We start from the raw sequence: 24813 nt of genomic DNA, 5'->3' as shown, positions 1-24813 counted from the left end.
CTGGTGACGATCGCCTGACTCTATGATCCCCGTTGCATGTTGGGATGGAGGGTGGCGGAAGGCTTAGAGACCCCGCAGTGCCTTCTGGGATGCAGAGGACAGCCACACTCTGAGGTGAGCGAGGGCCGGTGGGTTGTCATCGTAACGGTTGCTAGGCGCCCTCGGAAAGAGGCTTCTGAGAAAAAGCGGCGGCCAGGGGCGCTTAGTGAGGCTGGGCTGTGTTTTCCTCCAGCTGCTTGTGGCTTTCTCTTTGGCTCATTGGCTGTTGGAGGGGGATAAAGTAGATCTAAAGCAAACTTTTTTACTCAGTGAAGTCTAGTGACCCGAGAGGCCACTTGTATGTTCTGAGCCTTAGCAGTAAATTGAAAAATGACAAAAGGCGAAGCAGAGCTATATTTTAAAGCTACCTTTGGGGGCTCCTGGGTGGTTCAGTGGGTTAAGACTCTTGTCTTCCGCTCAGGTCATGATCTCAGGGTCTGGGGATGAGTCCCGCATGGGGCTCTCTGCTCAGCAGGGAGCCTGCTTCCGCCTCTCTCTGCCTGCTGCTCTGCCTACTTGTGATCTCTGTCAAATAAATAAATAAAATCTTAAAAAAATAATAAAAAAGTAAAGGTACATTTGGCACATTTGAGCTTTTAATATGTACATATACCGGGGCGCCTGGGTGGCTCAGTGGGTTAAGCCTCTGCCTTCAGCTCAGGTCATGATCCCAGGGTCCTGGAATCAAGCCCCGCATGGGCTTTCTGCTCAGCAGGGAGCCTGCTTGTGATCTCTGTCAAATAAATAGATAAAATATATTTTTTTAAAAAGTACATATACCTTCTGTATTGTGTTCCTCAAAGTATAATTATAAGGTTTATACAAATATTCAACACTGCCTTCAGATGGTGTGTGGTGTGGAGAACAAAGGCAAAGGAAATAGAAAAAAAATTTAAATTTCTTCACAATGTACCTTATAATGCCCCATTCACAAGTATTTGGGACAGACACGGTGATGATCTTCCAGGAACTCAGCTGCCTCAATGTTAATACTTTGCTAAAGCAAAAGGCAACCTTAGCTTGACCTCCAGGATCCTGTAAGTCTTCTTTAACATATGAAAATCCCTTTGGAAACTTCTTTTTTTTTTTTTTTAAGATTTTATTTATTTATTTGACAGAGATCACAAGTAGGCAGAGAGGCAGGCAGAGAGAGAGGAGGAAGCAGGGTCCCTGTGGAGCAGAGAGCCCAACACGGGGCAAGCTCCCAGGACCCCGGGATCATGACCCGAGCGGCAGAGGCTTCAACCCACTGAGCCATGCAGGCGCCCGGAAGCTTCTTTTATCTCTACAACTGTGCCCCTCCCCACAAAATACATGTTAGCAATCATCCTCCAAACATATGTCCCACTGATGTACATCTAAAGGGTCTCATGACTAGTATTCTACTAGACAGTAGTAAATGACCTCTCAAGGTCCTGGAAACCTTGCTTCCAAATTCTGTAGGGACCTAGGCTATCCCTCATCCCCTCCCAATTTGAAAGTATATAATTAGTCACTCCTCATGACCCCAGTACACTCCTTCGGCCCACGGGTCCTGTCCCTGTGCTTTAGCAAAATCACCTTTTTTGCAACGATGCAGATGTAAAACATCTCAAGAATTCTTTCTTGGCTGTTCCCTCCGGACGCCAATATCTCCCATCGTTTTGGTGTTCCAACATGCAGCCTGAGTCTTCTCATCTGGACTGTGAGCCTTGGTACAAACTTGGTAAGTAATTTCTCTTTTCTTCCTTTACTTTCATTGCAGGGGCTTTTCAAGGAGTACAGTCTTATTGGAACACTATTATGTCAATTGCTCAGGCTGCGATCTTCTAGCTTGTGGCTGCTCTATGGGAAGGAAAAAGCCTGCCTTTTGGCTGGGAGTTAGTTCCCCGGCCGAAATGGTAATAAGACCCAGAAATTTGATGTCCTCTTGTAATGCCCAAATTCCGAGACCCCCCAAAGATGACCACCAGAGTCCGGAGTCAAAGCCAAACAGCAGGGGTCATTTATTATGAGTTCGAACCTGGACCTCTGCGCACTCATTGCTGGTGACGCTAAGAGGTCCCAAGCTCAGGATCACAACACTTTTTATACACTATTTTTGGGGAGGCAGGGACTTATCAAAAAGCAACTCTATAATATGACTGGCGTGCTACAGAGCGGGAAAAGGCTGGGAACAGATTATTGGTTAGGTCAAAGGGCTGTCATTCTTCAAACTGCTTAGTTGGCGCTGCTAGGGTATGTGTTACCTCAGGATTGGCCGGGGTCTCCCTGTCAAGCCGCGGGGTGCCAGATGGTTATTATCTCCTGCACCCGAAGCTGGGTGGGGGGTCCTGGAGCAGTCATTCTGTTACGTCCAATTCTGGGTGGGGGTTTCTCTGGTGCCAGATGGCTGTTATCTCTCGGCCCAGAGCCGGGTGGGGGTCCGGGAGCGGCCACTCTGCTAGGTTCAATTCTGAGCGGGGGTTGTGTGGTTACAGAGTGCCTATAGAAAGTTTGCTGGTAATTTTCCATCTCCTCATGGGTTAGCAAGCGAAGGTACAGAAGCAGAAATAGCGGTAATGGTTATCATTTAGGCATCTCACTCTCTTCATATCTGTCCTTATACAGAGTTGTCTTTTTGGGGAAGGGGTAGCACAGGAGAGCCACCAAAGTCACTAGGACAGCTGCCAATCTTAAGGCTCCTATGTGAGGTTTCCTCCTCATTGGTCTAATGTGGTCCTCTTCACATCTCTGGTCAAGCCACTTCTGGCCATGAGACCTCCACTTGGACCTAACCAAAACCAGTACCCACGCAATTGAATTAAAACCCAACCTGGGACATTTCCTAGGAAAGTTAGCTGTAAGGACTACACGTGTTAGAATGTCACTTAGATCACAATGGACTTCTACCTTAACTGTTTTCTGTCAATGACCCCTACTAACTACTTCAATTATAAAATTGGGTAATTTCCCCTTGTAAAACTTCTCTTGTGTTTTCCATGGGTTAAAAAGGGCAGATTCGGGGCGCCTGGGTGGCTCAGTGGGTTAAGACGCTGCCTTCGGCTCAGGTCATGATCTCAGGGTCCTGGGATCGAGTCCCGCATCGGGCTCTCTGCTCAGCGGGGAGCCTGCTTCCTCCTCTCTCTCTCTCTCTCTCTGCCTGTCTCTCTGCCTACTTGTGATCTCTGTCTGTCAAATAAATAATAAAAATCTTTAAAAAAAAAAAAAAAGGGCAGATTCTTCATGGCAAGGTAAGGCATGACATGGCATCTCAGTGCATACACCAGCACCTATTTGTAGTCTAGAATGCCATAGGGAAGGAAGCAGGAGGATGATGGCATCCATCCTATAGGGCATGGTGGTGATCACAGTGATTTGTTCAAGGGACACCTGGAACCACTGACATGTCCTCGTGGGAAGCCCCTGGGAGTCGGGGTGGAGAAATAGATTTTCTTGGCAATGGACCAAGAAACTCTTCCTCAGTTCACAAGGACTCTCCCTTGGAATACCTTTTAACCCACTGGAAACAATTCAGATTGCAAAATTTAGGAAAGGACTGACCTTCTGTAACACTGCTTGACCTCAGTCTGTCAGTCTCTTCTCCAGAAAGCAGGGCAAATAGATGAAGGTACCCTAGGTTCAGGCCCTAAGGGATGTAGAATGTTTGGCAGCAAACCAGGTTGATAAACTCTCTCCAGCCCTACTGGATGATAATTATCTAAACAGGCCTCCTCTTATCAATCCAGGTTGCCAAAACACAGGCCATCCCTATTGAAAGGGATCTTATTGCTCCTCCTCCTCACAGATGTGGGGCCTTCTCCTTCATTCATCTCCCGGATAAATGGCTGTGATAATTGAAGCCAACTGTGGTTAGTCTACCTGGGGATGAGAACTTTAAGGAATATTCATTCCCCCAACAGCTGCCAAAACTCCTTTCGTTTTGAGGAAGTTCCATGTCTTCTGATGGGGACTGGATATTCCTGTGTTGGCAGAAAAAACAGTATCTGCTCACCTGTCTGAGCGGACAAGCTTTAGAACCAGCAGTCCTGGGGTGCCTGGATGGCTCAGTGGGTTAAGCCTCTGCCTTCAGCTCAGGTCATGATCTCAGGGTCCTGGGATCGAGCCCCACATTGGGCTCTCTGCTCAGCAGGGAGCCTGCTTCCCTCTCTTTCTCTCTGCCTGCCTCTCTGCCTACTTGTGATCTCTCTGTCAAATAAATAAATAAAATCTTTAAAAAAAAAAAAAAAGAATCAGCAGTCCTGTTTCTCTGCCTTCCAGCAGCATGTTGCCTCTTCTGCCTCCCCCTCCTCCTGTTTCTGTACCATTTTGGGTGCTGCCTGCATAACTAGTTTCTCTACCGTCCTCAGTGCCTCTGGCACCATTGGCTCCTCCACCTACCCTCACCGTCAAGGAGCAAAGAGCACCTTCCTTGGATTTAAAACCACCCACTTCAAATTGCCCCACCGGTGCCCCACGTAAAAATTGACAATGGGAAACAAATTGATTGACTTTTAAGTGGACCCGGGTGGAACACAACTCAGTATTCAAACTACTCTAAGTTTGTTGGTTTAATTAAGATAGGCATGTCTTTAGAGTTATCAGGATTAAATATGAAACTTCTATTCTACCAAGGCTTACTGAAGGTCAAATAAGCCCGTTATCTCTGTTGCAATTTGTCAGCAAAAAGATGACTTAGGGGTGCCTGGGTGGCTTAGTTGGTTAAGCAGCTGCCTTCGCCTCAGGTCCTGACCCCAGGACCCCGGGACTGAACCCTATGTCGAGCTCTCTGCTCAGCGGCCAATCAGCCTCTCCCTATCCCTCTGCCCTCCACTCATGCTCACACTTTCTCGAATAAATTAATTTTTTTTAAAAAGATGACTTAAATGATGTTTAATTTTTTCTGTCTCAAGTTTTCATGCATAATTGTTAAGATAGCCTTCAAAGTCTGAAACTTCAAAGTTTTGCTTGGATGATAAATTGGAATTGAATTCATTGGACATCTAAATCTTTTCCAGTTGAGATAAAATACTAAAGCACTGACTACTGACTGTAGGTTTGCACTTTGGCTTCTTATTACAGAGAAAATAAGGATATTTGAGTCTGCTGGAAAACATGCTTTGTGTTTGATTGATTCATAAATCTGCCATCTAAAGAATTCTGGTATAACAGTTCACAGTTGGTTACTACTTAGTTTCCACTGGAGACTAAGGTTTTAGTTAAAATTCTGCTAAATAAGACTGGTGGAAATAAGAAAAGCAGCTCTACTGTAGGAAAGTTGATGTGTAAGAAAGGTACAGGGAATGGGAATACATTTTTATCGAAGGAAAGAGAAAGTAATTTAGTCCTAAAATGAGACTGATTATTTGAAAAAGAAAAGGCTTGAAACAGAATCTGAATGCGAAGGAAGTATAAGGTTTGTGAAGGGAAATGGAAAGGAATTTCATATGTGGTCAGGGCAGACTAAGATTGAAATGAATGGATTTTAAAAGTACACTGGTGGGGCGCCTTGGTGGCTCAGTGGGTTGAGACTCTACCTTTGGCTCAGGTCATGATCTCAGGATCGTGGGATTGAGCCCTCTGTAGGCCTCTCTGCTCAGCAGGGAACCTGCTTCCCGTCTCTCTCTGCCTGCCTCTCTACCTACTTGTGATCTGTCTCTATGTCAAATAAAGAAATAAAATCTTAAAAAAAAAAAAAAGATACCTATGACTTACAGAAATATGTTTATTTGTAAGGGCTAAAGTATTCATTTGTGTATATGAAGGGATATATATGTAAGAGATAAAGTGTTTTAAATATGTAAGGGATAAAGTATTCATTTGCAAACAAACTGAAACATTTAATTTTCTCTCTTCCTGAACACTATGAGATTCAAAAAGTCTTTCACTATTTTCTTTCCTGGTAATCATAGTTATTTGCATAAGTTCTGTAAGAATCTATTCTCCTTGTAACGGGACCCCAGTTGGAAACATTGGTTAGTTTACCAAGGCTTTGACTGGAATGTCATATTTGAGAGACACGCCGAGACTCAAATATGACCAGACAGCTTTAAGGAACTGAGCATGACATTACGAAACCTGGAGCCATAAAGCACCTTGGAACTGTTGGCCTGATACCTTCCTTACAGAGTTCCTAGCAGCCTCACCAGGTGAGTAACGACTGTCATTTCCTGGCAGGTACAAGAACCTCAGGATATCTTAAGGACCTCAGAAAGAAGAATTTGTCCAAATATACAGGTACTGCAGGCATGTCTGATGACAAGTATTTGGCTTGGCTTCTGGTCCAGAGAGGCTACTAAAAGTTCAGTCTTGATTCCTTCTGAAGAGTTCCAGAAAAGCAAATTTTGAAAGATCTACATGGTCAATCACTATTCTTGCTGATCTTAGGTAAATAATTAGGCCAAGTCTGTTAAAATTGGACTTAAAAAAAAAAAAAGATTTTATTTATTTATTTGACAGACAGAGATCACAAGCAAGCAGAGAGGCAGGCAGAGAGAGGAGGGTGGGGGAAGCAGGCTCCCCACCGAGCAGAGAGCCCGATTAGGGGCTCTATCCCACAAGATCATGACCTGAGCTGAAGGGAGAGGCTTAAACCACTGAGCCACCCAGCTGCCCCAAGAACTTGTTTTTCAAACTAGTCTTGATTTGGCTATCTCTAGAAATAAGGGTAATTACAGAGAAAAGTTGTTTCAATAACACACCCTTGCAAATGTTAAATTCTCATTCTAGTTGTCTTAGAATGTTGTTTGCCTTAAGCTAAACAACTTGAGATAAACTTCAGGGAAATTGCCACAAAAGCTCATGTATACACAATCTTCTTGTTATTCTGTGGGGATAATAACAGGACCCGTGGGCACATGATTATTTGAACAGGTGGAAACTGGAACAGTTTCCCCAACAATTGTATACTCAGCTATCATCTTGACCAGTTGTGTGTGGCTGGAATGACAAAATCATTCCTTAAAAGCCAGAGTGTACCCCACTCTGTGGGGTTAACTATGGACTTATGGAAATAATGGATGGCTGTCATCAGGAGTAATGCTCACAAATCATTAATCTCCAGGCCACTGATTGGTTTGCTACTGACTGGACAAGGAAGCCCAAAACTAGATGGCTGGCTCCTAAGGCCTAAGGGGACACAATGGCCTACTGCTCTAACTTGTGGCCATGGCTTCACAAGGCGAGGAGCACAACCCAAGAGTACAGTGGCCTTTCCACTGTACTCTTGGGTTGTGCTTGGATGCATGTTCACATTATTAAAACCATCACCAACCCAGCCAACTTTGCCAATTTAAAACCACAGCGGACATGTTATGTGTTGAGTTGGTATGAACACCTAGCATCCTTTTAGGACTGGAAGAAGTCATTTGGCACATGGAAGCTCTTAATAGGTTAAGATATTTTGTATGTTAAGATATATTCTATGTTCTGAGCCTTAGCAGTAAATTGAAAAATGACAAAAGGCGAAGCAGAGCTACAGAACTTGTGGTATATTTTAAAAGTAACTTTGGGGGCTCCTGGGTGGTTCAGTGGATTAAGACTCTTGTCTTCCGCTCAGGTCATGACAGTCAAAGCCCTAAATGACACTCAAAATAGGATTTCCCTATTAAATACTGAAGTAACAGAAATGCACGAAGCAGTTTTGCAAACTAGAAAGGCGTTAGATGTTAACTGCTGCACAAGATGGAACTTGTGCTATCACAAAAATAGAATGCTGTGTGTACATTCCAGATTATCCCCCAAATATTTCTGCATTTCTGACATGAATGCCCAAGTTGGCACTTTCATTTCAATGTATTGTATGACCCTTATATATGGATCTCCCCAAGTAGAAAGGATCATCCATTGGCTTGAAGTTATAACAATAAAGAATATAATGTGTTCATATATGTAAGGAATAAAGTATTCATTTGTGAACAAATTAAAACATTTAACTTTCTCTCTGTCTGAACCCTCTGAAATTAAAAAAGTCTCAATGAGTATTTCCTTTGCTGGCAATCATAGTTATTTGCATAAGTTCAATAGAGAATCTGTTCTCCTCCTAACAGGACAAAGGTAGGGCCACTGTGGAATCTTGGGGCCCACAGGTCAAGAAAGAATTCTTGAGACTTTTATGGTACAAAAAAGGTGATTTCACTAAAGCAAGGGGACACGACCCATGGGCAGAAAGAGCTGCTTCTAAGTGTGAGGAGCAACTGATTATTAAAATTTTTCTATCCTGGGACTCCTGGGTGGCTCAGTTGGTTAAGCAGCTGCCTTCGGCTCAGGTCATGATCCCAGCGTACTGGGATCAAGTCCCGCATCCGGCTCCTTGCTCAGCAGGGAGCCTGCTTCTCCCTCTGCCTCTGCCTGCCATTCTGTCCGCCTGTACTCGCTCTCTCTCCCTCTCTCTCTGACAAATAAATAAATAAAATCTTAAAAAAAAAATTTTTTTTCTATCCTATGGAGAGGAACGTGACTTTAGGGCTCCAGGAAATTGAGTCTATAGGTTTCTGGAGTTCTGACTACTCTCGATTGTGTTTCTCTTATAAATCATTAAGACAGTGACAGACTGATAGTTTCATGTCCTTCATGACTCTGATCTCTATCAACTGACCACTTGCTTTTTCCTTCCTTTATTCTCAGGCAGTCATCAATGCCCTGAGAAATATTACAATATCCCATTTCATAAGGGATCAAAAGGCAAGCTGAGAGCAAAGCACAAGCTAACACCCTGTGACCTCCACCCCCCTTTTTAAAAAATACTTTATTTATTTTTATGGCAGAGAGAGAGAGTGTGTGTGCCTCGAGCAAGCAGGGGGAGTGGCACAGGGAGAAGGATAAGCAGGCTCCCCACTGAGCAGGGAGCCTGATGCGGGGCTCATGGCCTGAGCTGGAGGCAGCCCTTTAACCCACTGAGCCCTGTGTGACATTCCTCAGGCACTCCTGGCTGCCCAAGAACAAGGAAAAGGGAAAAACAAGTTGTTAACTGATAGAGATCACAGTCATGCAGGACATGAGTCTTATCAATTTGCAACTGTCTTAATAATTTATAAGAAAAAAAGCAATTTCCAGAAATCTGTAGATTCAGTTTGCTGGACCTAACATCACCCTCCCCTCCTCAAGATAGAAAATCTTTTATGATCAATCGCTCTTCACACTTAGAATGCAGCTCTTTCTGCCCATGAGTCCCATCCCCATGAAATAATAAAAACACCCTTTCTGCACAGAAAATGTCTCAAGAATTCTTTCTTGGCCATTGGCTCCTGAAACCTACTTCAAACCACATCACCACTCCTACGGGGGGGTGGGGGGTGGGGGCGGGAATGTGGATTTTGCCTTCTGCTTTCCTTTTCTTATCTCATCATTTCTTCCCTGAACAATTTTGACCCTTAAGGGTTTTTTTAGACTTTATTTATTTAATTATTTATTTAGAGAGAGGAAAGAGAGTACACTAGCAGGAGGGGCAGCAGATGGGGGAGGGAGATAGAGAGGGGAAGAATATCAAGCAGACACAGTGCTGAGTGCAGAGCCTAATGGGGGGCTCCGTCTTAGGACCCTGAGATTATGCCTTGAACTAAAACCAAGAGTTGGACACAACCAACCAAGCCCCAACCCTTAAATCTTTAAGGTTGTTGAAGGTGGAAGGTCTCATCTTCTGTAGCTTCTTTGTCCTGAATAGGGGCATAGAGATGTCCCTACCTATGGGTTAACTTTGGTCAGTCAGGGTATGCATGGGGGAGTTACAAAAGGCAGAGGCAGCCGAGTCTAATTTGGACAGCCAAAAAGTATCTCTGTAGAGGGTAAGGACTATCTGTCAATGTGAAATTATCGTCCTGACGAAGTCTGGGCACCAAGCAGAGAAACACTGAAAAAGGCAACATGTTAGAAAGAAAGAAAGAGGTGGGGGGAGGGAGGGAGGGGCACCTGGGTGGCTCAGTTGTTGTCTACCTTTGGCTCAGTCATGATCCCAGAGTCCTGGGATCCAACTGTGCATCAGGGTCCGTACTCAGTGGGAAGCCTGCTTCTCCTTCTCCCTCTCCCTCTGCCCCTGCTTGTGTTCCCTCTCTCACTGTTTCTCTCTGTCAAATAAATAAAATCTTTAAAAAAGAGAGAGAGAGAGAAGAAAAGAAAGAAAGAAGAAAGAAAAAGGCAACATGTTAGAATTAAAATGGCTGTAAGACACTTCTCCAATGAAGACATACAAATGGCTATCAGACACATGAAAAAATGTTCATCCTCACTAGCCATCAGGGAGATTCAAATTAAAACCACATTGAGATACCACCTTACACCAGTTAGAATGGCCAAAATTAACAAGACAGGAAACAACATGTGTTGGAGAGGATGTAGAGAAAGGGGAACCCTTCTACACTGTTGGTGGGAATGCAAGTTGGTGCAGCCTCTTTGGAGAACAGAGTGGAGATTCCTCAAGAAATTAAAAATAGAGCTTCCCTATGATCCTGCAATTGCACTACTGGGTATTTACCCCAAAGATACAGAGGTAGTGAGAAGAAGGGCCATCTGTACCCCAATGTTTATAGCAGCAATGGCCACGGTCGCCAAACTGTGGAAAGAAACAAGATGCCCTTCAACGGACGAATGGATAAGGAAGATGTGGTCCATATACACTGTGGAATATTATGCCTCCATCAGAAAGGACGAATAACCAACTTATGCAGCAACATGGACAGGACTGGAAGAGATTATGCTGAGTGAATCAGTCAAGCAGAGAGAGTCAATTATCATATGGTTTCACTTATTTGTGGAGGATAACAAATAGCATGGAGGACAAGGGGAGATGGAGAGGAGAAGGGAGTTGAGGGAAATTGGAAGGGGAGATGAAACATGAGAGACTATGGACTCTGAAAAACAACCTGAGAGTTTTGAAGGGGAAGGGGGTGGGAGGTTGGAGGAACCAGGTGGTGGGTATTAGAGAGGGCATGGATTGCATGGAGCACTGGGTGTGGTGCAAAAACAATGAGTACTGTTACACTGAAAAAAATAAATTTTTTAAAAAATGGCTGTAAGAATAAGAAGTCCAACAGAGAGACAATTAAGAGTTGACCACAGTCCTCCCCTGAATCAGGAACTTAACTGATCATGCATGGAAAGGATTTGTAGAACCTTAATTTGAGTATTCATAGCTTTTTGTTTTTTTTTAAGATTTTATTTATTTGAGGGGCACCTGGGTGGCTCAGTGGGTTAAGCCTCTGCCTTCAGCTCAGGTCATGATCTCAGGGTCCTGGGATTGAGCCCCACATCAGGCTCTCTGCTCGGTGGGGAGCCTGCTTTCCGCCTCTGTGCCTACTTGTGATCTCTGTCTGTCAAATAAATAAATAAATAAAATCTTAAAAAAATAAGATTTTATTTATTTCACAGAGAGAGACAGCAGAAGCAGGGGGAGCAGCATAAGGAGAGGGAGAACCAGGCTCTGCTGAGCAAGGAGCCTGATGTGAGGCTCAATTTCAGGACCCTGGGATTATGACCTGGGATTATGACCTGAAAGCAGATGCTTAACCAACTGAGCCAACCAGGCGCCCCAGTATTCTCAGCTTTCCAGAACTTAATTTTATTTTATTTATTTTTAAAAAGATTTTATTTATTTATTTGACAGACAGAGATCACAAGCAGGCAGAGAGACAGGCAGAGAGAAGGGGGAAGCAGGCCCCTGCTGAGCAGAGAGCCTGATGCAGGACTCAATTCCAGGACACTGGGATCATGACCCAAGCCGAAGTTCCTTATCAAGATCAGATCGGCAGAGGTGCCTGGGTGGCTCAGTGGGTTAAGCCTCTGCCTTCTGCTCAGGTCATGATCTCAGGGTCCTAGGATTGAGCACCACCTTGGGCTCTCTGTTCAGCAGGGAGCCTGCTTCCCTCCCTCTCTGTCTGCTGCTCTGCCTACTTATGATAGCTCTGTCAAATAAATAAATAAAATAAAAAGCAGATCAACAATCCAAGACTTTGTCTCTTTAACAAAAAGAAAAGCAGAGTTGTAATCTTATACCAGTATACTTTAAAAATCCATTCATTTTAAATTTAGTCCCAACCAGTTACGAAATTCCTTTCCAGTGATTTCCCTTCGCAAACCTTTACAACCTATTCATTCAAATTTTAAAATTAATTTTTTATTTTTTATTAACATATAATGTATTATTAACCCCAGGGGTACAGGTCTGTGAATCTCCAGGTTTACACATTTCACAGCACTCACCATAACACATACCCTCCCCAATGTCCATAACCCAACAAGGAGAGGGAGAACCAGGCTCTCTGCTGAGCAAGGAGCCTGATGTGAGGCTCAATCCCAGGACCTCCCTCCCCCCAGCAACCCTCACTTTGTTTTGTGAAATTTAGAGTCTCTTATGGTTGGTCTCCCTCCGGATCCCATCTTGTTTGATTTTATTCATTCAAATTTTGACCGAAGACTTTTTCCCTCCATCAGTCTTAATTACATTTAGCAGAAGAATTTTAACTCTTAGAAACCATAACCTCCAGTGAAAACTAAACAGTAACCGATTGTGAACTGCTACAACCAGAATTCTTTGAGATCTGAAATTTATGAAATTTATTTCTGATCTTTTAGATCTGAATTCTTTTTTTATCTGAAACTGAAGAATACAGTTTACAATTTTTAAAAACATATTTTTCCATAGTACAATCTTTTTTTTAAAAGATTTTATTTATTTATTTGACAGAGAGAGAGAGATCACGAGTAGGCAGAGAGGCAGAGAGAGAGAGAGGAGGAAACAGGCTCCCTGCTGAGCAGAGAGGCTGACGGAGGGCTTGATCCCAGGACCCTGAGGTCAGGACCCAAGCGGAAGGCAGACTTAACTCACTGGGCCACCCAGGCACCCCCATAATGTAATCTTTTAATAAAGCACAAAGTATGTTTACCAACAGACTCAAGTATCTTTAGTTTCTTTGCAGTAAGAAGTCAAAAGCAGATAAACCTTCTGTTTGGTCATCAATCCTTCAGTACCGTATTTTATCTGGGAAAGATTTAGATGTCCAATTGTTTGGAGTGGCGAAGTATGGAGCCAATGACCAAGAAAGAATTCTTGAGATGTCTTTGGTCAAAACAGTGCTTTTAGGGCGCCTGGGTGGCTCAGTCGGTTGAGCGCCTGCCTTCAGCTCAGGTCATGATCCCGGAGTCCTGGGATCAAGTCCTGCATCAGGCTTCCAGCTCCATGGGGTTGGGGGGGTCTGCTTCTCCCTCTGACTTTCACCCTTCTCATGCTCTGTCTCACTCTCTCAAATAAATAAATAAAATCTAAAAAAAAAAAACTTACTTAAAACAAAACAAAAACCCCAGTGGTTTTATTAAAGCGTGGGAGAGGACCCATGGGCAGAAAGAGCTGCTGCATGGGGTTGTAAGGGGCGGCTGTTAATGTAACTGCAAGTTGGGGGAAGTAAAGAAAAGAGAGGTTTCAAAAAAGGATCATCCTATGTTAAAAAGACCCACAGGATATCGGAGGCCATGCCATTGTCAAGTTAAGGTAGTTTTTCCCTCTAGCAAGTTATTAACATGAAGACAGGAGCTTCCTGGAAGAACATCACCCATATCCCACCCAGGAAGGGGTTGGGGGAGGTTGCAGGACGTCAGCTTGGGCTTCGTCCTCAGCTAGCCTTCTGCTCCCTCATCAAGATCAAGAGCTTATTTGACCTTAGTAAACCTAGGTAGACTAAAAGTTTCGTATTTAATTTTGATAGCTCTAAAGACATGTCTATCTTAAACCCAACCACCTTAAATTAGGTATCTTCCACCTGAGTCCACTTAGAAGTCCACTTTGTTCCCCATTGTCATTTTTACCCATGACACTGGTGGGGAAAACCGAAGCGAGTGATGTAGGTCCACTTGGGTGCTCTTTGCTCCTGGACTGCAAGGGGAGGAGCTAGTTATGCAGGCGGCACCAAGGCGGTGCAGGAACAGGATGGGGGTGCAGGGGAAGGCCGAAGAGGGCCGGGGCCTCCAGCCAGGGCTAGAGGTGGATAAAAACCCCAAGGACAGAGAACGAAGACTTCTAGTCTAAAGCTTGCTCCCTGGGGCTGATGAAAGGACAGGTTTTCTTACCACTTAAGTAGAAACAGGCAGTCCATGAAGGGGCCACAAAAGACAGAGAACTTCCCCAAAGCAAAGGGAGTTTGGCAGCTGTGTGGGAATATTCCTTAAAGTCCCTTTCTTGAAATAGTCTAACCAGAGACCATTGGTTCCAGTTATCATGCTGTTAACCCAGGAGATGAATGAGGGAAGAGCTCCCACATACAAGAGAAGTAACCTGGGTCTATTAGGGGCAACAGTGAGAGAGTCAGCATCCCCTTTCTTAGTGTTTCCTCCAGCAATCTGGGTTTATTTGGAGAAGGACTGCTGAATCAGTTCTCATCCCATATAGCAGGAGTGGGGTTACTAGCCTGGTGAGGGGCCAAACACTGGACTCATAAACACATTCTGCAAGAGGACCTTGTGTTGAGGGTCCTGATTTAGGGCCCTGAAGTCCTGGATCTAGGGTATCTCTTGTCCATTTGTCCTGTTTCCTACAGAAGAGATCCAGGGCCCTGAAGGCCTGGATCTAGGGTATCTCCTGTCCATTTGTCCTGTTTTCTACAGAAGAGATCTAACTGTATTGCAGTTTAATGTCCCATTAATGGGCCATTTTTCCTTGTCTCTGAAGGAGTACTGAGCCCATGCAGTGATTCAAAAGACTAGTCTTTCTTTCTTTCTTCTTTTTTTTTTTTTAAGATTTTGAAATCCAAATTGTTTCCAGTGGGTTAAAAGTGATCCCACGGGAAAGTCCTTGGAAACTGAAGATCCTATACTCCTAGAAAAGTAGTGAAGGTCCATTACCATGAAACTACCCCCAGATGCTGCCTATCTCCCTTGTTGCATCCCCACACAGGATATTTCCGAGGTTTCTGGTGTCAAAGCAACCAGAGAAGTCCCTCAAATGAAATCAATATGATCACCATCCCGCCCTGTAGGAGGGATGCTGGCAACCCCTTCTTCCACAATGCATTCTAGACTACAAATGGGTGCCTGTGGATGAACCAAAATACTGTGCCAGGCTGTGAAGAGCCTACCATTTTTGACACTAGAAAAGTTTTACAATGGGAAATTACCAAATTTTGTGATTTAGGTAGTTAGTATGGGACACAAATAGAAAACAGTTGCATCACATACTGGTTTTGGCCAGCTCCCCATGGAGTTCCTGTAGCCAGAAGTGGCTAGACCAGGGATGTGAAGGGGATTGCGTTTGATCAATCAGGAGGAAACCTCACACGGGAGTCTTAAGATTGTCAGCCATCCTGGTGACTTCGGTAGCAGTGCTGTGCCCAAGACAGACAACTTTGCATAAGGACAGGAATAAAGGGAGGGCATCAAGTTTCTGGGTCTTATTACCATTCTGGCCAGAGTATTATCTTCCAGCCAAAATGATGAAGTTTTAGAATATAAGTGAGTTTTGTGGGGTGGGCTCTGGAGCTGATGACCAAGAAAGAATTCTTGAGACATCTTTGGTGCAAAATGGTGGTTTATTAAAGCATGGAGACAGGACCTGTGGGCAGAAAAAGCTTCTGCTTGGGGACTGTGAGGAGTGGTCCATCATATACTTGCAAGATGGGAGGGTGTCAGGAATAGAGTAAGTCTCTAAGGAATTTTGGAAGCAAGGTTTCCAGGACCTTGAGGGGCTAGCTGTTGTTGTGAAAAGGTCATTTATTACTGTCTAATAAGACCTTAGTCATGAGACCCCTCAGATATATATAGGTGGGCCGTATGCTTGGTGATGATTGCCAATACATATCTTGGAGGATTTAGAGATAAAGGACGTTTCCAAAGGAATTTTTATATGTTAAAGTAGACCCACAGGATCCTGGTTGTGGGGTGGGGGTGGGGGGGTGTTCAGGCTAGGATTGCCTTTTGCCCTTAGCAAAGTGTTAAGGTGGAAGCAGTTGAGTCTATGTCCCTCTGCCTGTTTCAAGGGCTTGTCAGTGGGTAAGGAAATTTAGTAACTTTTCTTCTGCCTCTGTTTCCTATATCAAAAAGGCAGGCCTTCTGGAGTGCCTGGGTGGCTCAGTGGGTTAAAGCCTCTGCCTTCGGCTCAGGTCATGATCCCGGAGTCCTGGGATTGAGCTCCTCATTGGGCTCTCTGCTCAGCAGGGAGCCTGCTTCCCTTCCTCTCTATCTGCCTGCCTCTCTGCCTACTTGTGATCTCTGCCTGTCAAATAAATAAATAAAATTTAAAAAAAAAAAAAGCAGGCTTTCTCCTTCCTGTAGAGTAGCCACGAACTAGAGGGTTGCAGCCTGAGCAATTGTCATGAAAGTGGTCTGATAAGACTACTCCTTGAAAAGGCCCTGAAATGAAAGTAAATGGAAGTAAAGGAAAAGATGAAAAAGTACTCACCAAGTCTATACCAAGGATGGGAGTCCAGCCCTGGAGAAGACTTTGGCTGCACTTTGGGACACCGAAATCATATGAGATATTGGGGTCCAGAAGCAAACAATCAAGAAAGAATTCTTGAGACATCTTCAGTGCAAAAAAAGTAGTTTTATTAAAGCACAGGGACAGGACCTGTGGGTAAAACAAGCTGCACTGGGGTTGTGATGAGCAATTGATTCTGTACTTTTAAGTTGGGAGAGGGAGAGGCAGAGAGAAAAGAAGTTTCCAAAGGGATTTTCATAAGTGAAAGACTTACAGGATCCTGGAGGTCTGGCTGTTGTTAAGCTAAGTTTGCTTTTTGCCAGTAGGCCATAGGACGTCACAGCATAAAAACTGAATCTTAATGTGTGCAAATTAACAACAAGAAAAGAATCTTTTAGGCATCTGGGGAATCCCAGAATGGAATGCAGAATGTGACAAACAAATCTTAACAGTTTTACAAATGTATGAAATAACCTTGCTAAAGAGGATGGGAGGAAAAGGTGATGAGGCAGGTAACCTGTCAAAAATCAGGGGTGTCTGGGTGGCTCAGTGGGTTAAAGCTTCTGCCTTTGGCTTGGGTCATGATCCCAGAGTCGTATCTCTGCTCAGTGGGGAGCCTGCTTCCTCCTCTTGCTCTCTCTGCCTGCCTCTCTGCCTACTTGTGATCTCTATCAAATAAATAAATAAAAATCTTTGGAAAAAAAAATCAATTGACCATACATGTGAGAGTTTATCTATGGTCTCTCGGTTCTGTCCCACTGGTCTGTATATATAATCCTTATGCCAGTTATGCCAAACTGATGAGAGAGCTGAAGGCAAGCTGAGGACAAAGCACAAGCTGACACTCAGCACACCACACACACACACACACACACACACACACAGCCCCACGCGGGATCTGTGTGAGGTTCCTCTGGTATTCCTGGCTGCCCTTAAACTAAGAGAAGGATAAATAAATGGTTAACCTATATAGATCACAATCCCGCAAGACAGGGATTGTGCCTTGTGTAAACCGAGGGAGACTCGGTTTACAAATGTCATAGTTATTTATAAGGTAAAAGCATCAATAACCTAACTTCCAGAGGGGAACTCCCATTTATCTATTAAGATAGTTAGTGCTTTACTAGGGGGAAAAACAACCCTAACTTGACAATGGCCAGGCCTCCAGTATCTTATAGGTCCTCTTTAGCATGGGAAAGTTCTTTTGAAGACCTTCCTTTCTCCTTACCTCCCCCAACTCCCAAGGATATAATCAGTCACTCCTCACAGACTGGATGCAGCAGCTCTTTCTACTCATGGGTCCTGTCCCTGTGCTTCAATAAAATCATCTTTTAGCACCAAAGACGTCTCAAGAATTCTTTCTTGGTCATTGGCTCTGGACCTCACCTACATTCCAAAAACTACATTAAAACAATTTAAAAAAAAATTCTCTATGGGGGCATCTGGGTGGCTCAGTGGGTTAAGCCTCTGCCTTTGGTGCAGGTCATGGTCTTAGGGTCCTGGGATGGAGCCCCGCATCACATCGGGCTCACTCCTCCTCGGGGAGCCTGCTTCCTCCTCTCTCTCTGCCTGCCCCTCTGCCTACTTGTGATCTCTGTCAGATAAATAAATAAAATCTTAAAAAAATAAAAAAGAAAGGAAAAAGAAAAATCTCTGCTTATTGGAGATTGAATGGAAAGAATCCTAGGTTCTTGCCCTAATCTGATGGAATGTAAATACATCCTTCCAAGAACTGGATAAGCCCCGGCCCATGATGTTTGGGATGTCTGGGCATTAATCCCTTTTGAAATACATGGGGGAGATAGCACTCTAGTTTTCCTGGAACCTTGGGAGCTTAAACCGGGAGCCTAGTTGGACTGTATCCATTTGGCCCTCTCAAGGAAATAAGAGTTTTATTTTGCTTTTGGATAAGACCAATTAACTAGACAAATGGCTACAGACTGGAGTCTTCTGGAGTCTGAAAGTTATATGTTTTTAGGGGAAGTGAAAGCAAGTATTGCCTATCTTTATATCATATACATTTCCACATCTCGGGAGACTAGGGTTTTTTCTTATTTTCCTTCCTTTATCCTTCCCTCCCTTCCTCCCTCTTTCTTTCTTCCTTCCTTGCTCCCTCCCTTCCTTCCTTTTTATTTTGTTTTTTTTTCTTTCTTTCTCTTTTCTCTCTCTCTCACTTTCTTTTTTTAAAGATTTTATTTATTTGACAGAGAGAGACACAGCATGAGAGGGAACACAAACAGAGGGAGAGAGAGAGAGGGAGAAGCAGACTTCCCAACAAGCAGGGAGCCTGATACGGGGCTTGATTCTAGGACCGTGGGATCATGACCCCAGCCGAAGGCAGACACTAAACCAAGTGAAACCACCCAGGAGCCCCTTTCTTTATCTTTCAGAGAGAGAGAGTTCATGGTGGGGGTTGGGGGACAGAGGAAGAGTCACACATCTTAAGCAGGTTCAGAGAGCACAGAGCCCAACATGGGGCTCAATCCCACGGTCCTGAGATGACTACCTGAGCTGAAATCAACAGTCAGATGCTTAACCAACTAAGCCACTCAGGTGCCCAAGACTAGGGTTTTCTACAGAAGCACCAAAGCATCCATGGGAGTTTTATTCCCTTACACAATGTTTTCTTTTTCTTCTGGCTTCTTTCATTCAATATTATGTTTATGAAATTCATCTTTATTTTTGTGCAAATATCCATTCTCATTGCTGTACAGAATATGCCATACTTTATCCATTTTATTTTTGGTGGAGATTAGATAGTCCAAAAATTCACCAACTGTGAAGATAGGGAAGAGTGCACACTTCTGACCCCAGTGACAAGTTCATGGGCTGCTAAGTTCATCCTTGGGCTTAATAATTCACTAGAAGGACTTTAAGAACTCAGTGAAAGCTGTTATAACTTTTACAATTTATTACAGATGCAGATTAAAATCAACCAAAGGAAGAAATACATAGGGCAGAGCCTGGGAAAGCACCAGCTGGGGAGCTTCCAATCATCCTCTCTCTGTGGACTCAAGAGACTGTTAGTACATGGATTGTGATGGCTGGGTTAAATTCTCCCCCATACTAATTCTTTTACTCTCTACTAGATTGTATACTCTGTTTCTGTTCTTTTAAGGATCACGCCCAAATTTTAGTTTACACACTTAGCAGATCCTAAAGTTAATCATTATTTTGTTTTCCTCAGAAACAACACAAGGATCTTAGTATACTCTAACTCCAATCTGAACCCGCTAGACTTATGCACAATTGTTGTACTTCATTTTTATCTTGAATTATTCCCTTTATATTAGACATAATTGGTATTGTTCTATGCAGCCAGTACTTGTTTACATTTATCCTCAAGCTTGACATTTTCTTGGTTTCCATTCTTTCTTAGATCTTAGACTTTCCTTCTGGAATCATTTCCCTTCTTCTGAGTTGTATTAATAAGGTTCTGTTGCAGGTAAGCTCTTGGTTTTTGGTTCTCTCTCTCTCTCTCTCTCTTTTTTTTTTTTTTTAAGATTTTTAAATTTATTTGACAGAGAGAAAGCCAGCAAGAACAGGAACACAAGCAGGGGGAGTGGGAGAGGGAGAAGCAGGCTTCTCACCCAGCAGGGAGCCTGTTGATCTCAGGACCTTGGGATCATGACCTGAGCCTAAGGCAGACACTTAACGACTGAGCCACCCAGGCACCCCGGTTTTTGGTTGTCTTAATATGTCTTCATTTTACATAATTTTTGAGTGATAGATTCACTGGGTATAGAATTCTAGGTGGCTAGTATAGTCTCTTAACACAATGAGATATTATTAATCTAATGTGTTCTGGCTTCCATTGTTACTATTGAGAAGTTATCTGATGGTAGAATTATTGTTTCTTTGTAGAAAATGTGTCTTTTTCTAGCTTTTTTTAGGATACTCTTTTTATTTTTGATGTTTTTTCTTTTCTTCTTCTTTTTTTTTTAATCTTTGAAGTTTTTCATTTCATTATAATGTATCTAAGTTTGGGCTTGTTTTTATCTGGCTTGAGTTTCAAGCCAGAAGGTATTCCTCATTCTGAGGATTTGTATCTTTCCTCAATTCTGAATTCTCAGCCATTATCTTTTCAAACATTGCTTCTTCTTTATTCTCACCATTTCCTTCCATGTAGTTTCCGTTAGACTTATGTTGACCATCTTACTCTGTTATCCATGCCTTTTAATTGCTCAGATTTTTGGAAACATTTTAATTTATTTAACGTGAAAAGACAAGCATAAAATTAATATGGATGCACTGACTGAAATAGTATTGAAGTCAACTAACTATAATATTTGATAACTATCAAAAATTATACTAAAATTTTTAAATTATTTATTTATTTATTTGTTATTTATTTATTTATTTATTTTATTTATTTGAGAGAGCACAAGCAGAGGGAGAACCAGACTCATTGCTGAGTGAGAAGCCCGATGCAGGATTTGATCCTAGAATCCTGGGATCATGACCTGAGTCGAAAGCAGATGCTTAACCGACTGACCCACCCAGGTGCTCAAATGTTATTTTATTTTTTATTTTTTTATTTTTTTTTTTAAAAGATCTTATTTATTTGACAGAGAAAGAGATCACTAGTAGGCAGAAAGGCAGGCGGAAGGTGGGGGAAGCAGGCTCCCCGCTGAGCAGAGAGCCTGATGTGGGGCTCAATCCCAGGACCCTGAAATCATGACCTGAGCCGAAGGCAGAGGCTTAACCCACTGAGCCACACAGGTGCCCCCTAGGCGCTCAAATTTAGTTTCTAAGGACAGTTGGAGCACCTAGGTAGCTCAGTCAAACATCTGCTTTTGGCTCAGGTCATGATCCAGGGTCCTGGGATTGAGCCCCACATGGGGCTCCCTGCTCAGTGGGGAGTCTGTTTCTCCCTCTCCGCCTCCCTCCGTCCCTCCCTACTGCTCATTTTCTCTCTCTCAAATAAATAAATAGAATCTTTTTTTCTTAAAAGGATTTTATTTATTTATTTGTCAGAGAGAGAGAGCAGAAGCACGGAGAGCGGCAGGCAGAACAGGCAGAGCAGGCAGAGGGAGAAGCAGGCTCCCTGCTGAGCAAGAAGCCCTATGTGGGACTCGTGGGACTCCTTCCCAGGACCCTGGGATCGTGACCTGAGCCAAAGGCAGACATGCAACCAACTGAGCCACCCAGGCGTCCCTAAATAAATAAATATTTTTTTCTAAGGTTTTATCTATTTATTTGACAGAGATCACAAGTAGGCACAGAGGCAGGCAGAGAGAGAGAGAGAGGAGAAGCAGGCTCCTCACTGAGCAGAGAGCCTGATTTGGGCCTCATTCCAGGACCCTGAGATCATGACCCTGAGATCATGACACTTAGGCGCCCCCCTAAATAAATAAATTCTTAAATAAAAATATGGACAATTAGGGGTTCCTGGGTGGCTCAGTGGGTTAAGGCCTCTGCCTTCCGCTCGGGTTATGATCTCGGGGTCCTGGGATCAAGCCCCGAGTTGGGCTCTCTGCTGGGCAGGAAGCCTGCCTCTCTGCCTACTTATGATCTCTGTCTGTCAAATAAATGAAAATCTTAAAGAAAAAAAAATACGGACAATTAAAATCACTGAGTCCTTGTGAAATTGGTCAAACAACATCACTCTTTTTTTTTAACCTAGTCTCCCAAAAGATCCCCACCCTCCATAAGTTGCATAAAATCAGTAGAGCCTCCAGAATGATGAGGTGATCATCTTAAGGAAACTCCTCACTTTTAAAAAAATATTTTTTTGGAAAGATTTAATTTTACATAAAAATTGAGTAGATAGGGGCACCTGTGTAGCACAGTAGGTTAAGCGACCTGCTCTTGGTTCTGGCTCAGGTCATGATCTCAGGGTAGTGAGATCAAGCCCCATATTGGGCTCTGTGTGGAGTCTGCAGGGATTCTTTATTCCTCTCTGCCACTCCCGCTGTACCTTCTCTCATTCTCTCTCTAACATAAATAAATACATCTTTTTTTAAAAAAAATTGAGTGTCTAGGGCGCCTGGATGGCTCAGTGTGTTAAGCCTCTGCCTTCAGCTCAGGTCGTGATCTCAGAGACCTGGGATCGAGCCCCACATTGGGCTCTCTGCTCAGCGGACAGCCTGCTTCTCCTTCTCTCTCTCTGCCTGCCTCTCTGCCTACTTGTGATGTCTGTCTCTCTCTCTGTGTGTCAAATAAATAAATAAAATCTTAAAAAAAATTGAGTATTTAGCACAGATACTTCCCATATACTCCATGGTCAGTTTCTCTTATTAACATCTAACATTAATATGGTACATGTATTACAAGTAATGAGCCAATATCAATACTTTATTGTTAACTAAAGTCCATATATTACTCGGATTTTCTTCGTTTTTAACCTAATCTTCTTCTTTTTCCTCCTCTTCTTTCCCTTTCCCCTTGCCCCTCACCCCTCACCCCTCCTCCTTTTTCCTGTTCCAGGATACCCTGTTACTTGTAGTTGTCTCGTCTCCTAAGACTCCTCTTGGCTGTGGTAATTTCTCAGACCTTCCTTGTTTTTGAAGACCTTGGCAGTGTTGAGGCGTGATGGTCAGGTATTTTGTAGAATATGCCTACTTTGGAGTTTGGAATTTTTTTCATGGTTAAATTGCGGATGGCGGGGGGAAGACCCCAGAGGAAAAGTGCCATTTTTATCACATCATATCAAGGGTATGTTCTACCAATATGATCTATCACTGTTAATGTTGACTTTGACCATTTGGCTGAGGCGGTTTTGGCTGAGGAAGTTGCTCTTTCTCCCACCCCCTTTCCATGTTTTACTCTTTGGAAGGAAGTCCCATACTTAGGGAGTGGGAAGTTATGCTTCCCCTCCATGAGGACAGAGTATCTACACACATTATTTGGGATTCTTCTGCAAAGAATATTTGACTATTTATCTTGGTCTGTTCGGGCAACTATCACAAAATAGTATAGACTAGGTGGCTTGTAAACGACAGAAATTTATTTCCCACATTTCTGGAAGCTGGAAGGTCCCTGACCAAAGTGCCAGCATATTTGGTATCTGGTGAGGACCTGCTTTCTGGTTTATAGATAGTTGTCTTTTCACTGTGTTCTCACGTGGGTGAAGGAGTAAGGGGCTCCCTGGCATCTTTTTCATAAGGGGACTAATCCCGTTTATGAGGGCTGCTAATCACCCCTCAAAGGCCCCACTTCTAAATACCATTTGGGGATTAAGTTTCAATACAGAGTTTTGAGGAGACATAAACATTCAGTCTATGGCACCACTTATTTTTTTTTATTCAATCATTTATTTACATCAGTATGAACTCAATAATACTGTTTTTCTTCGGGTTATATATTTTTTAAAGATTTTATTTATTTATTTGATAGAGATCACAAGTAGGCAGAGAGGCAGGCGGGGGGGGGGGGGGGGGCGGCTCCCCACCAAGCAAAGAGTCCAATATTGGGCTGGATCCCAGGATCCTGGGATCATGACCTGAGCCAAAGGCAGAGGCTCTAACCCACCGAGCCCCCCAGGTGCCCCTCTTTGGGTTATATTCTAATACTTCTTTATTGCTCAAATTGTTTTAGCTTTGGCCATTGTTGGGTCGGCGCCTCCGGGAATGCAGGAGGAACAATAAAAATGGCTGCTGGGCGGTCATCTTCCAGGTCTCCCTCTTCCTTAACCCATGACTCTCTCACCGGAAGGACGAAGGAGTCTGCCGAGGACACGTCACCATAAGTAAACCAACACCTATGCAGGAAACAGGAACATCTGGACTGAATACCTTACCTAATATGGCTGTGAACCTATCTTAACCCAAATAAAAGACCCACTGGACCCCCTCCCCGGCGTGACTTCCCCGACTCTCCTCTCCCCAGTCACGGAACCTCGCCAGGGGGCCCCTTTAATAAACCTTGCCTTGCGCCTATCTCGCCTGGTGTCATGTGTATCTCGCCTGTAAAACCTTACATCCAGTAGGGGGTTCTTTTCGTTGGCTTCCATATCCCTTTGGCATATACATCAGTGTGCGTGTGTGTGTGTGTTTATGTGCACTCATATACACACTTTTTACTTTCTGGCGCTATTAAGATGTTCCAGGTTCACCCTGTATATTTCTTGCCCCAGTCCTAGAATCAGTCATTTTTCTAGGAAGCCCTAGTCTCTCTTGCGGAGGGTGGTATAAACCAAAATCTGGGCACTAGGTAATCTTATTGCTACTGTGGTGTCTTTGCTTCTAGCTGACATCAAAAAATGTGTGTACACTGTTAACCTTCAAAGTGCCTATTATCTTACCAGCAAAGGATGGGTTTATTCGGTGGGGCACATGGGTGGCTCAGTAAGTTGAGCATCTGCCTTCAGCTTAGGTCTTGATCCCCAGGTCCTGGGATGAAGTCCCACATCCTGTCCTTGCTCAGCAGGGAGTCTGCTTCTCCCTCTGCCTGCCATTACCCCGACTTGTGCGCTCTCCCTA

General features: G+C 43.6%; 1 long non-coding RNA gene across 1 annotated transcript; it reads left to right on the top strand.

The window, feature by feature from the left end:
• The first annotated feature begins 54 nt into the window (after positions 1-54).
• LOC116571425 lies at positions 55-22922 on the top strand. Its single transcript, XR_004277885.1, has 4 exons — positions 55-114; positions 1702-1744; positions 19770-19835; positions 22820-22922. It is a non-coding gene; the product is annotated as an uncharacterized LOC116571425 (long non-coding RNA).
• The last annotated feature ends 1891 nt before the right edge of the window (positions 22923-24813 follow it).

The sequence above is a fragment of the Mustela erminea genome, chromosome 13 (genome assembly GCF_009829155.1).
Source record: "Mustela erminea isolate mMusErm1 chromosome 13, mMusErm1.Pri, whole genome shotgun sequence".
NCBI lineage: Eukaryota > Metazoa > Chordata > Mammalia > Carnivora > Mustelidae > Mustela > Mustela erminea.
The sequence above is the reverse complement of the archived record's forward strand: the minus strand, read 5'-3'. Positions and strand labels throughout refer to the sequence as shown.